The sequence below is a fragment of the Sphaeramia orbicularis genome, chromosome 4 (genome assembly GCF_902148855.1).
Source record: "Sphaeramia orbicularis chromosome 4, fSphaOr1.1, whole genome shotgun sequence".
In the NCBI taxonomy this organism is placed as follows: Eukaryota; Metazoa; Chordata; class Actinopteri; order Kurtiformes; family Apogonidae; genus Sphaeramia; species Sphaeramia orbicularis.
This window is the reverse complement of record NC_043960.1, coordinates 42,012,285-42,026,023: the sequence shown is the minus strand read 5'-3', so window position 1 is coordinate 42,026,023 and position 13,739 is coordinate 42,012,285.

The following is a 13,739-nucleotide window of genomic DNA, read 5'->3' as shown; positions in this document are numbered from 1 at the left end:
TAAAGTAAATCCCAGACAGGTCTCTGCTGCTTTGTCCCAGCTTTAGTCTGTATGTTCCAGGTAGAGTGGGGACCAGAAGACGATTGGAAACCACCAGTGACCAGACATGACAGACTGAAGTGTGTATGGTGCTGCTAGCTAAAATTGCTGGAGCAAAATAAATCAATTTGATATCAGTCCGACATTGACAAAGATGAAAACGAAGGGAATTTTATCCATAATTTTTATACGTTTTAGTTAATTTTGTAAGCTCACAATACAGTTTAGTTAGTTATTGTTTTTTTCTTTTAATTAGAGTTTTTATTTATTTCAGTTAACGAAAATGTTTTTTTCAATTTTAGTTTTCGTCATTGCGTTCATTTTCATTAACGATTATAACCTTGCTCTCAACTCACCATATATTTTTTATCAGTAAGTTTTTTGTTTTATCAATTACTAGAAATTTCAGGTGACCCCATTTCAATTCTGGGCGACCCCACATGGAGTCCCAACCCCAAGGTTGAAAAACACTGTACTAAGCTGACTGATTTACGATCAGAGGACTTAGGTTTTACCTTAGGCACACTTTTAAATACACATGCCCACATAGGATCGTAAACCACAGGAGATGTAAACACATTGTCAGTATAGGGTTTTGAGGTATCACGTCTAATTGACTTTAGAGTCAGATGACACTAGCCCATTTTTCCATGACCCAACCCACCTAGCACAAGGGAGTCAGTCCATAGTCAGAAGATCAGTTTACAAGAATGATAAAAGTGATGTGCATTGGAATGTTTTGATCCATTTCCTGCTTGGTGTGGATCCTCATCTGAGTTATATTTTGTTTGTAGTGAGATCAAGTCAAAAAACAAATTTATAAAAATGAGACCTAAAAGAATCTGGACTTATTCTTAGAGCTTCCAACAAAAGAACACGTTAACAGTGACAACATTGTCCTGCAAGTTTTTTCAGCCTATTACTCCGTCTTCACATTAACTACCATGAAGTGCAACAGGCTCCACAGAGTGTAACCACCCATAATGACAACTGAAAGGGAGTGTAATTTTCCTCCACAGCCCAGCAACAAAACACAACAAACCAGCCTCTCCAGGGGTGGGTCAAAGTGAGACGTGAGGAGGAAGAGTGAAAGGGCTGAAGGTGGAGGCAGGTGGAAAAAAAGGCCACAAGAAGAGACCAAGCAGAAGAGACATATCTTGAAGAGGCTCAACATTTTCCCTCTCTTCTCCCTTGTTCCAGGAGGAAAAAAGGCAGAAAGCTAATGTAAATGTTGTTCCTTACAGCTTTATGTGGGTTGAACCAAACTCAGTAAGGGGCTAATCTGGTTTAAGTGGCAGATTTAGAGTTCAACTGCAGCTGCGTGATGTAATACTTAATGCACAGCCATAAATTAGCTCATAGCACCACGTGAGCCTGTTCAGTGTTAGCACATGGGGCATGTGAGCGATGGAGTTAATTGCCGTCATTCAGTGATAAGCAGGAAGAAGCAAGACAGCCCCTCTTAACTCCACATTTTCTTTAAGTGCTCTTCTCTCATATAAACAATCAGCATAAACATTCACCATTTGCATCATTTGTAGAAAGTGACTCTCCAAATTTTGACCAGAAGGAAAAGATTGCGATGGTGGTACAACCGCTGAAAGAATGAGGTTTTAATGAGAAAGACATTTCACCTGATTTCCCACACGTACAATATTTAACAGTTAACTTCCACTTGTGTTAATATTCATTCATTCATTTTCTGAACCCGCTTTATCCTCACTAGGGTCACGGGGGTCGCTTAGAGCCTATCCCAGCTACATAGGAGCAAAGGCGGGGTACACCCTGGACAAGTCGCCAGTTCATCGCAGGGCTGACATATAGAGAGTTAATATATAAGAAAAAAACAAACTGACCTTTGACTTTCCTTTGCACAAGTAACAAGAAAAATCAACAAAAAGTTGCTAGCCTCATAGGATAATTGCCTAAATCACACACTATATTGACAAAAGTATTGGGACATGTTAAACTCAGGTGTTTCTTTTCTAACGGGGGTCTGGGATACAAAATAATAATATAGTTTTATATTGTGATAAATATCATATTGATTATTAATACTGACATTTATATGTCAAATCAGCATTAACAGGAAATCTCACAGCTGTAGACATGATGTGTCTCAATATTTTTGTCCGTATAGTTTAGAAACATCAATATTTCCTTAAAGTTTAATGGGAAATTTTTCTTCCTAAGTGAGATGTGAAGAAAGTAGATGGTTAGTTGTGGTAGAAAATTATTATTTACAGTCAAGGCATGAAAAATATTTTAAAAATTTAGAGATAGAACATTTAAAATCATAGTCATGGATAAAAAGAAAAAAACAATCAATGTTGAGAGAAATTAAGTTAAAAAAATCTCAGAGGCATTTCAGAAGCAAAGGTAACAATTTAAACCAAACTAACCAATGCAATGATATTTATCACGAAATGAAACTATATTATGACACTTGTCATTATTGTCTTGTATCCTTGACCCCTGTTAGAAAAAAAACACCTGAATTCAATGCTCCGAATACTTTTGTCTGTATAGTGTATGACTTAGGCAATTAGGCCAATGCTATGAGGCAAAATGCAGCCTCACAGTTGTCAAGCTTATCTCCAAAAACTGAAAATTAACAACAAGATGCACTGTACTCTGCAGAAAACACTATAAAACCCTGCATCCTTTGTGTCACCGGCTCATAGAAAATAAAGTGTGAATTATTTTGAAATAGGACTATGTCTCTATTACTCTAAAGCTCTGCACCACCACTCTTATTTCAATTTCCAAGCGTTAAATGTAACATGATCTCAGGGGAATGGCACTAATCTAAAATGGAGGATTATGGGGGAACCTTAGCTTGGTCTAATCCTTCTCTCTTGTGTGACTGCAACCCTTTTCTTTGACAGGTCGAATGGGAGAGAGATATAGTGACAGCGATGGGGCATCAGGTGGATGTAATGTTTTTATTTCTTTGTGACAAACAAGAATAGAATGAAGTTGTTGCAGTAAAAGTAACAAAGTGTGCGGCAAACTCTATCAGCGCTGTACAAGTGATAGTATAGAATAGCCAGAGGATTGCTTGTAGCATATTTTTACTACATGAATAACCATGACCACTTGCCGTGCCAGTTCCTACAGTAGCTGCTTGTTAATCATGGACATGGGAGTCTTCAGATTGCGTGCGAACTCAGTGATTGAACATGTGGATGAACATGGGGTTTCTGCTGTTTGAAGGACTGGACTGGCTATAGATGTTCGCATATTCGCTGCACGTTTGGGATTGAAGAGTGAAAAGACTATTATAATGATGAGCGATATTCATGGGATGGAGCAGTTGGGAGATCCTTTAACAGATCAGATGCTTTGTCTGTTTTTTCAATACATGTGTCAGCATTTGTGCATACGCAGAAAGATGGGATTTTCAGCTTAATCGCCTGGTTGAGTCTGATAATGTGATAATTGGACAGTCCACTACTTGCCCACTACTCCCACCCTCCCTCTCTCTTCAGACTCCTGTGTCCTTGGCTGACCACTCCCACTCCACATCCATTGGTGTCCGTGATGACAGCCAAACACCCATTGGTTACAGTGGGAAATCTGAGGCAAAGGACTGAGTAATTATGCTAATCCAAGAAACTGATAAGGAGAGGGTTTTAAAATTTTAAAACCTTTGGAAACACACACACACACATACGCAGACACACATGTTGAAGCAGTGCAAAAGGGAGATACAGCCGCTGTGAGAAAATATGAGTCTGTTTTGTCAGAGCAGGCAGAGTGAGAAGAAGCAGGAAACAGAAAAAGAGAGCAGTCATAATTAAGCTCCTACATATTCCACATTAACTCAGCCTTTTCCCTGCATTTTCAAACACAAGCGTCTAAACAGTGTTTGAAATATTAAACAGGGAACTAAATCTGTGGATGTTGGGCATCCCCACCCCCTACTCAGAGCTCCGTTCCTCCTCTGTTGCTGGTACGCTGCTGGCCTTTCCCCTCTCTTCTTGTTAACTGATGTCTGTGGGCGGATAACACCGCTTCACTGATCCACAACTGAATCAACTCATGAAACACCACTCTGTTTTTTTATTTTTCCTTTCCTTTCTCCTCTTTTCACGTCTGCTCAAAAAATATCTCAGCACTGGATATTTCTCATTGTGCACAAATGTGTTATTACTGACTGGTCAGTGTTTTCTCTCCTTTGGACTTTAGTTTATACAGAGCAGCCCCCTGTAGGCCTTTAACATCCCTCTTTCCAATGGACTGAGGCTAAACTCATTTTCTTTTATGAGTCCTGCCTGGTTTTATTGAACTTCCAATCCTTGCAGAGGGAATAAATCCTAAAATGTTCAATGCAGCATTTACTAAATGTAAGCATACAGAGTGGATATGATTACAATGAAAGTTCAAGTATATGCATCCATGGTTCTACATCTGTAATTCTTCTTATTTTATTTGTGTTTTTTTATGTATATGTTGTAAATCATCTAGCAGAGGCCGTCCCGTACCTCCTCTTACAGTATTTCCTCAGTGCAGCCAAAGTGCAGGAGCCTCTGCAGTCCTGCAAGAGCGCAGGAACACGGTGCTGCGCTGCCTGCCAAAACTCACACTGCACTGTGGAAGAAAACCTGCAGGATGCTGAACCGATAGAAAGACAAAGGGAGGGAGCCAGATGATCCCCCTCCCTCACCTCTCTGCTACTATCCCGACATGCAACCTCAACGTTCAGCTGCAAAACAACACGTGCACAGCTGCAGAAAGTGGACACAGCTAATAACCTTTTCACCTACAGCAACAAACTCAAAAAAGTTGTTGACAAGAGAAATGACTCCTCAACCTTCCAGACTAATGAATATCTGAGTTCAAAACTAACCACAGAAGAGGGAATCAGTAAAGGGAAGGGAAAAAAAAAAGAAAGAACCTGCAAGCTGAGCATTTATTCTGCTGAAGTTTTCTGTGCCTGATTGGTTTTTGTGATCTAGTTTTCTGCCAAAGACATTTCCTGTGGTAAACTACTGTTGGAAATGTGCCTTGAAAAAGTGTCATCACTACTCAACCATGTTTTAGGTTTATAATTTTATGTGCTGCAACCTGAGCTCAAAAATGCATATCATATCTGACTGCAATGTGATTTAAAAAAAAAAAAAAAAAAAAAAAAATATACACTGAAAAGGAAGTAGGAACTGAACTCATGGGCCGAGACTTTACTGCAGAGTTTGGAGATTTCGAGACACATTCGAAGACAGAACGAGAGGAGATGCGGGATAGAGAAACAGAGGAGGGGGATAGAGGAGAGATGGAGTATCTGTGGGAGTATAATTAACTCCATGGTCTGCCTCTCTGCAGGCCTGCGGCATACTGCTCTGAAATGCTGATTCAGTACACAGATAGACAGAATAGCACGAGAGAGAAGGGGGGTGAGGAGGGGGGATGCAGTAAGGGAGAGAAAGGGAGAAAGATGGGGTGTTGCAATGAACACATAATGTGAATTTAAGCAACTGAGAGCTTTCAAAAATGTACTTTACATTAGTACATGAAAGTTCAAAGTAAAGATAACTGTCAGAACAGGTAACAAACTTACATATTTGTAATCACACATGCTCTAACTACATTAGCTTCACTAAATAGTGAGTAGAAGGTAACAGTTTATGATGTGACGTGGTTATCTGCAGTCAGTGGTCGAGTTTTCCAAACGCTGCTACATTTGCAGATACTTCAAAGATTGCAGTGTCTGTATTATCAGGAGAACAGCGACATCTAGAGGTAAAACAACGCATGTGGCCAACACTGCAGATACACTGTAGGTTCACCCAGTTTGTTCCCATCAGTACTGACACATCAAAAGACTCTAAACCCCCCACAGTCCAGTGGAATTAACCCTTTAACCCCTGACGTGTCTGTGATGAGCGTTCTGAATGTATGATTTATTTTTAATATTCATAAAAATTCAACTGTTTGCGCAATAGCAAACATTTCAAAATGTGCTCATAGAATAGACCTTGCTCTTTCCATAGACATCTGAGCATGCTCAGTGCCCCCCCCCCCCCACCACACACACACACACACACACACACCGCCTGTGGAATGGGGGGAAAACACAGAGCAGTGAGTGAGACCAACTCACTATAAAAATAAAAGGTTTTTTGTTTTTGTTTTACACTGTTTTCCTTGTCGTTTTTTTGTTTTCACTGTTGTTTGTAGTGTTGATGTGATCTTCCTTTAACCTTTTTTTTTTTCACTGTGTTTTTACTGAGTTTTGACCGTTTTTTGAGTTCAACCAAGTGTCAAAAAGCAGCTGGACTGATTTATGAAAAAGAGCCCCACAACAAAAACTGCTGGGCCAAAATTCAATCCTTGTTGTTGTTCAGTGTGTTCCAGTTTCCAGTTCACAGTTCATGTCACAGTTTTTCTCGTTTGTTTGCACACATTTTCTGAAAGCATGCCACATACTCTCAGAACTCTACACACAATCAAAAAGCACACACACACAATGGCCAATTCTCCTCAATTCTCCTGCAAAATAAAACTTACATTCAAAAAAATGTTATTTCTTCTTAAAATGGCATTTTATTTTCAAATGACATACACAAGCCATCATATGAACAGACATTTATAAGAACCAGTTGAACACTGATGTGCACAGTGTAATGGAAAACACTTCTTCTCCATTCATCATAATGACTCAGGCCTTTTTTTGTTTAGTGTTACACTTACTACGGACAGTACATACAGAAGTGTACTGTAAAATATTTTAGAATATTGTTTTATTCTCAGAACACACACATACACAGTAACAGTTTCTGTAATATTTTATTTTTCCCACAAAAACAAAACCCAAAAACAATGTACACAGCGTACATCCCAACCAACACAAAGTTGCACATACTATAGTCTAAATACAAAACAGAAGGGTTCACCTGTTGCCCTTTTATGCTAAAACTCTGATTGCTATTTGTAAAATTGTGTGACAGGTGTTTGCCCGTGTGATTAGTCAGTGTGCATAGTGGGGCAATTAACTTTACAATTTTGAATAACAAGTTCCTTTCTTTGTGAAAATGAAAATTGTGCCAAATGCAGAGAATTGTGTGTCATGTTTTGAAAAAAGTGTGTTTCAGAAATGCAGTTTGAGTGTAAAGCAGGAATTGTGCTTGTAGTTTAGCAGAAGTGGTTCAGGGGGTTAGTGCATGAGTTACACGTTGTGGTCATTGTGTGTCAAGTACCAGTATTTGTGTGGAAACAATTGAGAAAAACTGTAAACATCCTAAATCTTTTATTGATGTACATTCTAAGTGCCTTATTTACATTTTTTTTTCAATTGCTTACACACAAAACCTTTATGTAGCACACAATTTCTAAAACCTTTCACTCAAACTTCACAACTCCATATCAAATCAGCAAAACCATCGGCTAATTCTCAGTCTTGACACAGTTTTTAATTTAGCTTTTAACTTTTTGCATATCAATACACACAGTTCTCTACCTAACACACAAAAATCTATCAGGGAGTAACTTGATTTCCTATTTCAAACACAACCAATCAAAATGCCACACTTATTCATCAGTGCCTCAGACTCTGCCCTCACATGTGCGAGCAATAATTGCTTTACTGAACACCAACCAAACACTGCCTGACACTAATAATGGTGTTCTGCACCACCATGCAACACTTGGCCCCTATAACACTGGACATATCCTGACATTTCTGGATACTCTTCAGGGAATTCTTGCTCCAAATGAAGACAATCCAGACCAGGCAACATATATGGTTATATGGGATAATGTAAGCTTTCATCGCTCTCAGTTGGTCCAAAATTGGTTTGTCAACCATCCAGTTTTTTCTGTTGTAAACTTGCCTCCATATTCACCTTTCCTAATCCCAATTGAGGAATTCTTTTCAGCATGGTGCTGGAAAGTGTATGATCACCGTCCCTATGCCCGCCGGCCACTTCTCCAGGCAATGGAGGAAGCATGTGGTGACGCTGATGCTGCCTCTATCCAAGGTTGGATACGCCACACAAGAAGGTTCTGTCCTCCATGTTTGGCAAGAGAAAATATAGTATACGATGTGGATGAAGTATTGTGACCAGATCCAGCCCAGAGGAGAGATGGACCCTAAATACACACCCAACTAGCTCTCCCTCATTAACACACACACATACGGGTTTATGTGGTTTAGCCAGACAATTTCTCCAAACAGGCCCGGTGGTGGTTTAGGTGGACTACCCTTTCCCAGGGTCCTAGAGCTATAGGAGTTGCATTGAAACACTTTACTGTCATACCTGCAGCCAGACGTTAGTCTGGTTTTGTCTGTCTTTTATGTTTTGTTTGTCACTTCCTGTTTTATTTTGTTAAGTTTTCCCCTCATGTGGCTTGTCTGTCGTCTTACTTCCTTTTCCTTGATCATGCTCACCTTTCCCCTGATTACCTGTCTCCGCCCTAATTTGTGCCACCTGTGTCTAGTTGTCTTCCCTCCCTTTTGTGTATTAAACCCTGTCTCTTCCCCCTGTCAGACGCCAGTTTGTAACTCCTGTAGTTCTTACCAGCGTTTGACCTCGTCTGTTCGTTTGTCTGCCTGTTGTGACCCGTTTTTGGATTCCCCTCGGTTTTTTGCCCTCTGCCTGCTCCCTGTCGGTTTTGTCTGCCTCATCTGATCTCCTGGTTCTGACTTTCTCGCCCTGACTACTGGTATGTGAGTTTAGCCTTGTCCTTATGTCCTGTCACCTGTTTGATAGCCTGCCTGTATATGACCTGTTTCCGTCCCTGACCTCCCTTTGCTTTTCCCTAGTTGGGAAAAATACCCCTAAGGCCGCTCGGGGAGACGGGCTGTCGCCCTCGATCCGGGAGGACGAATCAGAGGAGGAAATCCCCAACCATTATCCTCAAGATTCTGTCACTAATATTATTTTTACACCTGTGTGTAAATAATAAGTCTTTTGAACCTTATTTTTTGTGTCTGAGTTCTGCATTTGGATTCAGTGCTTGTACTAACGTCATCACATTTACAAATTCTGAAAAAAATTTAGGTCACTTTAGCTTTCAGATACACCCTACAGAACTCGATACACACCACCCTAACTTTATTGTGGTTTAGGCAGACATTTCTTTTTGACAAAAAAAAACCCTATCAGGACTTTAAAGGGACAATGATGTCATTTTTAAATCACCCTTTATTAACATATAAAAACACACTGACCTGACGGCACCATGCATTAAAGGAACAGGACATTTATATTTATGTACTATATAGATCTAAAACATCAGTAAAATGCAGTGGTGACACTGACCAACAGCCTAATACAGCAAAAAAAACACAGTGCCTTTTTAATTCCTTTTAACTCAAACATTTTATTACCTCCAGTATTTAAGGATGACTTTACATTTCTGCTGCTTCACAGCAAAACCGAGCAGCATTCTGCTATACAAACATAAGACTTCGTAACATGACAAAATAACTTAAAATGGCTCCATACAGTTGGTTTGGACTAATCTATCTCCAAGTGTTATGAATAACACAAAAGGCTGACAGCAAATTTAAAGCTTTTTTTTCTCTGACTGCCTCTTTGCAGCTATTCCTCATTTTTCTAACAAAGTCCCTAATATTTTGCACTGTTCTTTGTGCTAGCACAGGGCCTTCTACCAGCTTGCATTGACTACATTCATTTTTGGTGGCCAGTTTTCCTTTTTGAATGTGATCTCTGAAATGTTGCAATACTGCGGCAACCTCAGATTTCAACCACACTTTCTTTGGCACTCTTCTATGCTGGTCTTCACAAGCATCTTGTCCTAGAAGATATGCAAAATAGAAAAATAAATAACACACAAACCAAAAAAAATTGTGTTAGTTTGAGTCAATAAAGTTAAGTTAAACTATTGCTAAGGCTGACAAGAAATTGTCTCCTTGAGGAAACAATTCAGTTAAGGTTTCCAACTGATTGCTCACTTGATGTGATTCCAACAACTAGACAGGTTGTTTTTTTTTTGCATTACATCAAAAATCTCCAATAACACAGTAGTAGTAGTGCTAAATTACTGATATGCATCACATTAATTATCATTGCTTATTCACAGACAAGGAAATTTAAGCTTGAGAGTTTTGTGCATCACTGCTCTTATCTGTCCTGGGTTCACCAACACTGGTCTGAACCTGGGACACTGATAGGTAACTGCAACACCCAGGCTTGAAAGTTACAACACCAGCAAGATAAACAAGATGAACTCAGAATGCCTGATTCGTATAAAAAGAAAAAAGTTAGTGTATAGTGATGTGTCAAACCTGTGGTCGTGATCTATCTGTAGTAGTGAACCAAACTGAAGCAAAATGAAGACAACGCACAAATACCAAAAACTGAAATTCCTTGAATGACACTTCAGCTTGTCTCCAAAAGAGAACAAACCCCCATAATAGCCAATGCTAAAATGCCCCACTTTACAACAGAAATAAAAATGTTCACTGCCTGGAAAAAATTTTTGTTTTGATCTCTATAGCTAATTTCCCTGCCATGACAACGATACGGAATTTAATTTTCACAAAAAATTTCACAATTCACTTTTTGCTTTATAGTCAACTTGGCTTACCTTCAGAGGGAGGAGCAGTCTCAGTTACTGTAGATGACACTGACAATACAGACCCTGCTGAACAGATAATTTGACAAGAGTATTTTTTTTGCACGGAAAATAACAAATTTTATTGACAGAAACAAATATAATGTAAGGTAGCTTACCAAAATCTTCCATGTCATGAACTTGCTCTTTGATTGTAGCGTCAGTATCCATAGGCTCCACAGTTCCACATTCTGTTGCTGTGACTGCCGTGCTGCAGTCATCAGATTCGCTTGCACTGGCTTCAGCGTCACTGAACACAATCTCATCTGGCAAGAGGCGTAAGTGAAACTCATATGAATAGATGGACATAAAAACAACTGAAAATGTGCAAAATAAATGAATTAACACAGCCACAGTAAAGTAAAAATGTTAAACTAGCCTGCTCTGAGATGCAGCAGTGATGTTTATATCAGGGGTGTAACCATACACGTATTTGTATTGAACTGTTTGGTACATAGCTTTCAGTTTGGTACACATTACAAACCAAATGTTACATTAAACAAATCTTATAATATATGGAAAACAAAATATATAGCTCAAAGTGTATTTAAAATGAAGTTCTCACTGCACTCAACCTGCCAAACCACAACCAAAACACTATACCATGTTACTCCAGTCAGACACACTGGGATGTAGCTTTGCTAAGCTACTGCCAGCTAGCCGCAAGATAGTTAGTAACACTATTACCAGGCCAGAACAAGATCCTCTGATAACCTACAGATCTGGTGTTTGGTGACACATCAGTGTCAGTTTTGTTGTAAATTATGAGGCCGATGGTGAGAGAGTGGTGGATAAAAACATTCCAAACTGAAGAACAAACCACTGCAAGGCTACAGACTTTCCTTAGTGGCTAACCTAGTATGAGCTGCTGCATGGTGAACGACTCATGTCAGGAGTCGGACCTAGAGCACACACGCATCCTGAACCAGGAAATGAAACCCACCTTTGGGTGACAGCTTCTCGTTCAGCAGCTGACAGCAGTGAACATTATCCCAAAGCAGCAGTGTGTAGTAATGCCAGCGCACCAATTTGGCCAGAAGGACAGAGAGGTACGTTAGTGATGGCTGTTCAGCTTGTGTTTATATGACTGTAGCATTAAACACAGATGTTAATTCATGTATTTATCAGACTAAAAGAGCTCAGAGAGCTCAGGGGACATGACAAATTCACTGCTGACACACGGTGGGCAATAGAAACGACAAAAAGAAAAAAGGAGGCCAAATTACATTTTTTACATGTAAATAATAAAGTCAAGGACATTTCTGTTTGGCTGTACCGAAAACATACCAAACGTGACACCACTGAATCATACTGAACAGCCTGTGAACTGTGTTGTACCGTTATACCCTAGATCAGAGCTCTCAAACTCATTTACTTTCTGGTGCCACATTCAGCCCAATTTCATCTCGAGTTGGTCAGACCAGTAAAATAACTGCATAATAACTTATAAATAATGACACCTCAAATTTTTGTCTTTGTTTTCGTGCAAAAAAACCCAATTCAATTGTGAAATACTTTATAAACTATCCAAACAAAAAAAGAAGTAAAGAACCTGAAAAACTGAAATTTTCTTGAGAAAAATAAGTGCAATTTTAATAATATTCTGCCTCAACCTTATCATTTACACATGTGCATTGTGGATCGGATCTACAAAGACACTGTTGTTCATCCATCAGTCTTAATGATGACCTTGACTTCAGTTTTGTGGGTCCTGGAGTGGCTTGTCAGCCCTGTTTTTGCCCTGAAGCATCTGCCACAAAGACCTGTTGACTTTGAGATGAGGGAAACTGAAGTGTAAAAATGCTAACTAATTTCCTGGTTTTGGGATTTATTTCTGTGGCACTATCCTTCACAGACATGTACCTCTTGGTTGACCTTCGTGGAGTAGGACTAATACTGCAGCACGATCACTTTGCCCTAAAAATGAAACAATATCAATTTATAAAACAATATAAAAGCAGTTGCTCTCTCTCTCTCACCACCCAGTGCAAATATGAATCACCTCAAAATAATACTCATAACAGAGACTTCAAAAGGACAGAAACGTTTAAATTGCCTTAACCACATGTAATAGGCTAAATGCACTAAAGCGCAAAAGCAACAAATTTACCCCTGTAACTTGTTGACAAAACCACTGCGTTACAGTAGACTTGTCCAGTTAATTTGACATGTTTATCATGGAAGTAGTGGCTAAACGTAATTGGGAGGAGTCAATCACCTGCTCCTTTGAGTTAGCACCAAGACTGCCTGGGATTAAGAGCCTCTTTATGGGTGAAAACATAACACCATTGTGTTGAATTTCACGGGTATATAGTCTTTATTGTAGAGCTCAGGCTGTTGATGTGGGAATATGCATAAACAGCTATAGATTAAAGATTTTTTGTCTTACCTCAGTCATGCAGATAATTTGGAGATAAGTGTTTGATTATTAACTGTAATGTGATTATTGAATTTAAGAGCACTTAAGGCATTACACTACAGCATTACAGACAAATGTATGTGATTACTTTAGTAAGTTTGTTTTTTACCCCCAACACTGTTATCATTAGAGCATAACACATGCTATACATCCATTTACTGTCCTTTACACACTGTATGAATTCACTAAATATCTCACCTTTGCATACATAGCCAAGCCACTTGTAGGAAGATATAAGTCCCAGACACTCGACACACTTGTCCACGGAGGATACTGTTGCAGATACCAAGCGATAGTTTTGACACTGCCCAACAAACATTGCAAAACCTTGAATGTAACACTTACATGTACCACAGATTTACAAGTAATATCTACCAGTGAAGAAAAAAAAATTCAAGTTAAACGTGACATTTAATTTACCTTTGTGCTGACAGCTGGAATCCATTTGACCTGGACAGGAGAGCTGATTGTAGTGATCAGTGGCCGCCTGAAAAAGAGAAAGAATGAGGAGCAAATGGGTGCTCTTTGTGCTTGCATTGGTATTGTTACAAATTTTAAACCATGAAAAAAGAACAAAAATTGAGTGGCAATCAGCAGTCTGAAAAACAAGAATTGACATTAAAAAATATTATGCTGTGTTTATGCATGTTTAATGATTACTGTATCGCACTGTACACTTTGAAGAGCATGTTTTGAGGAT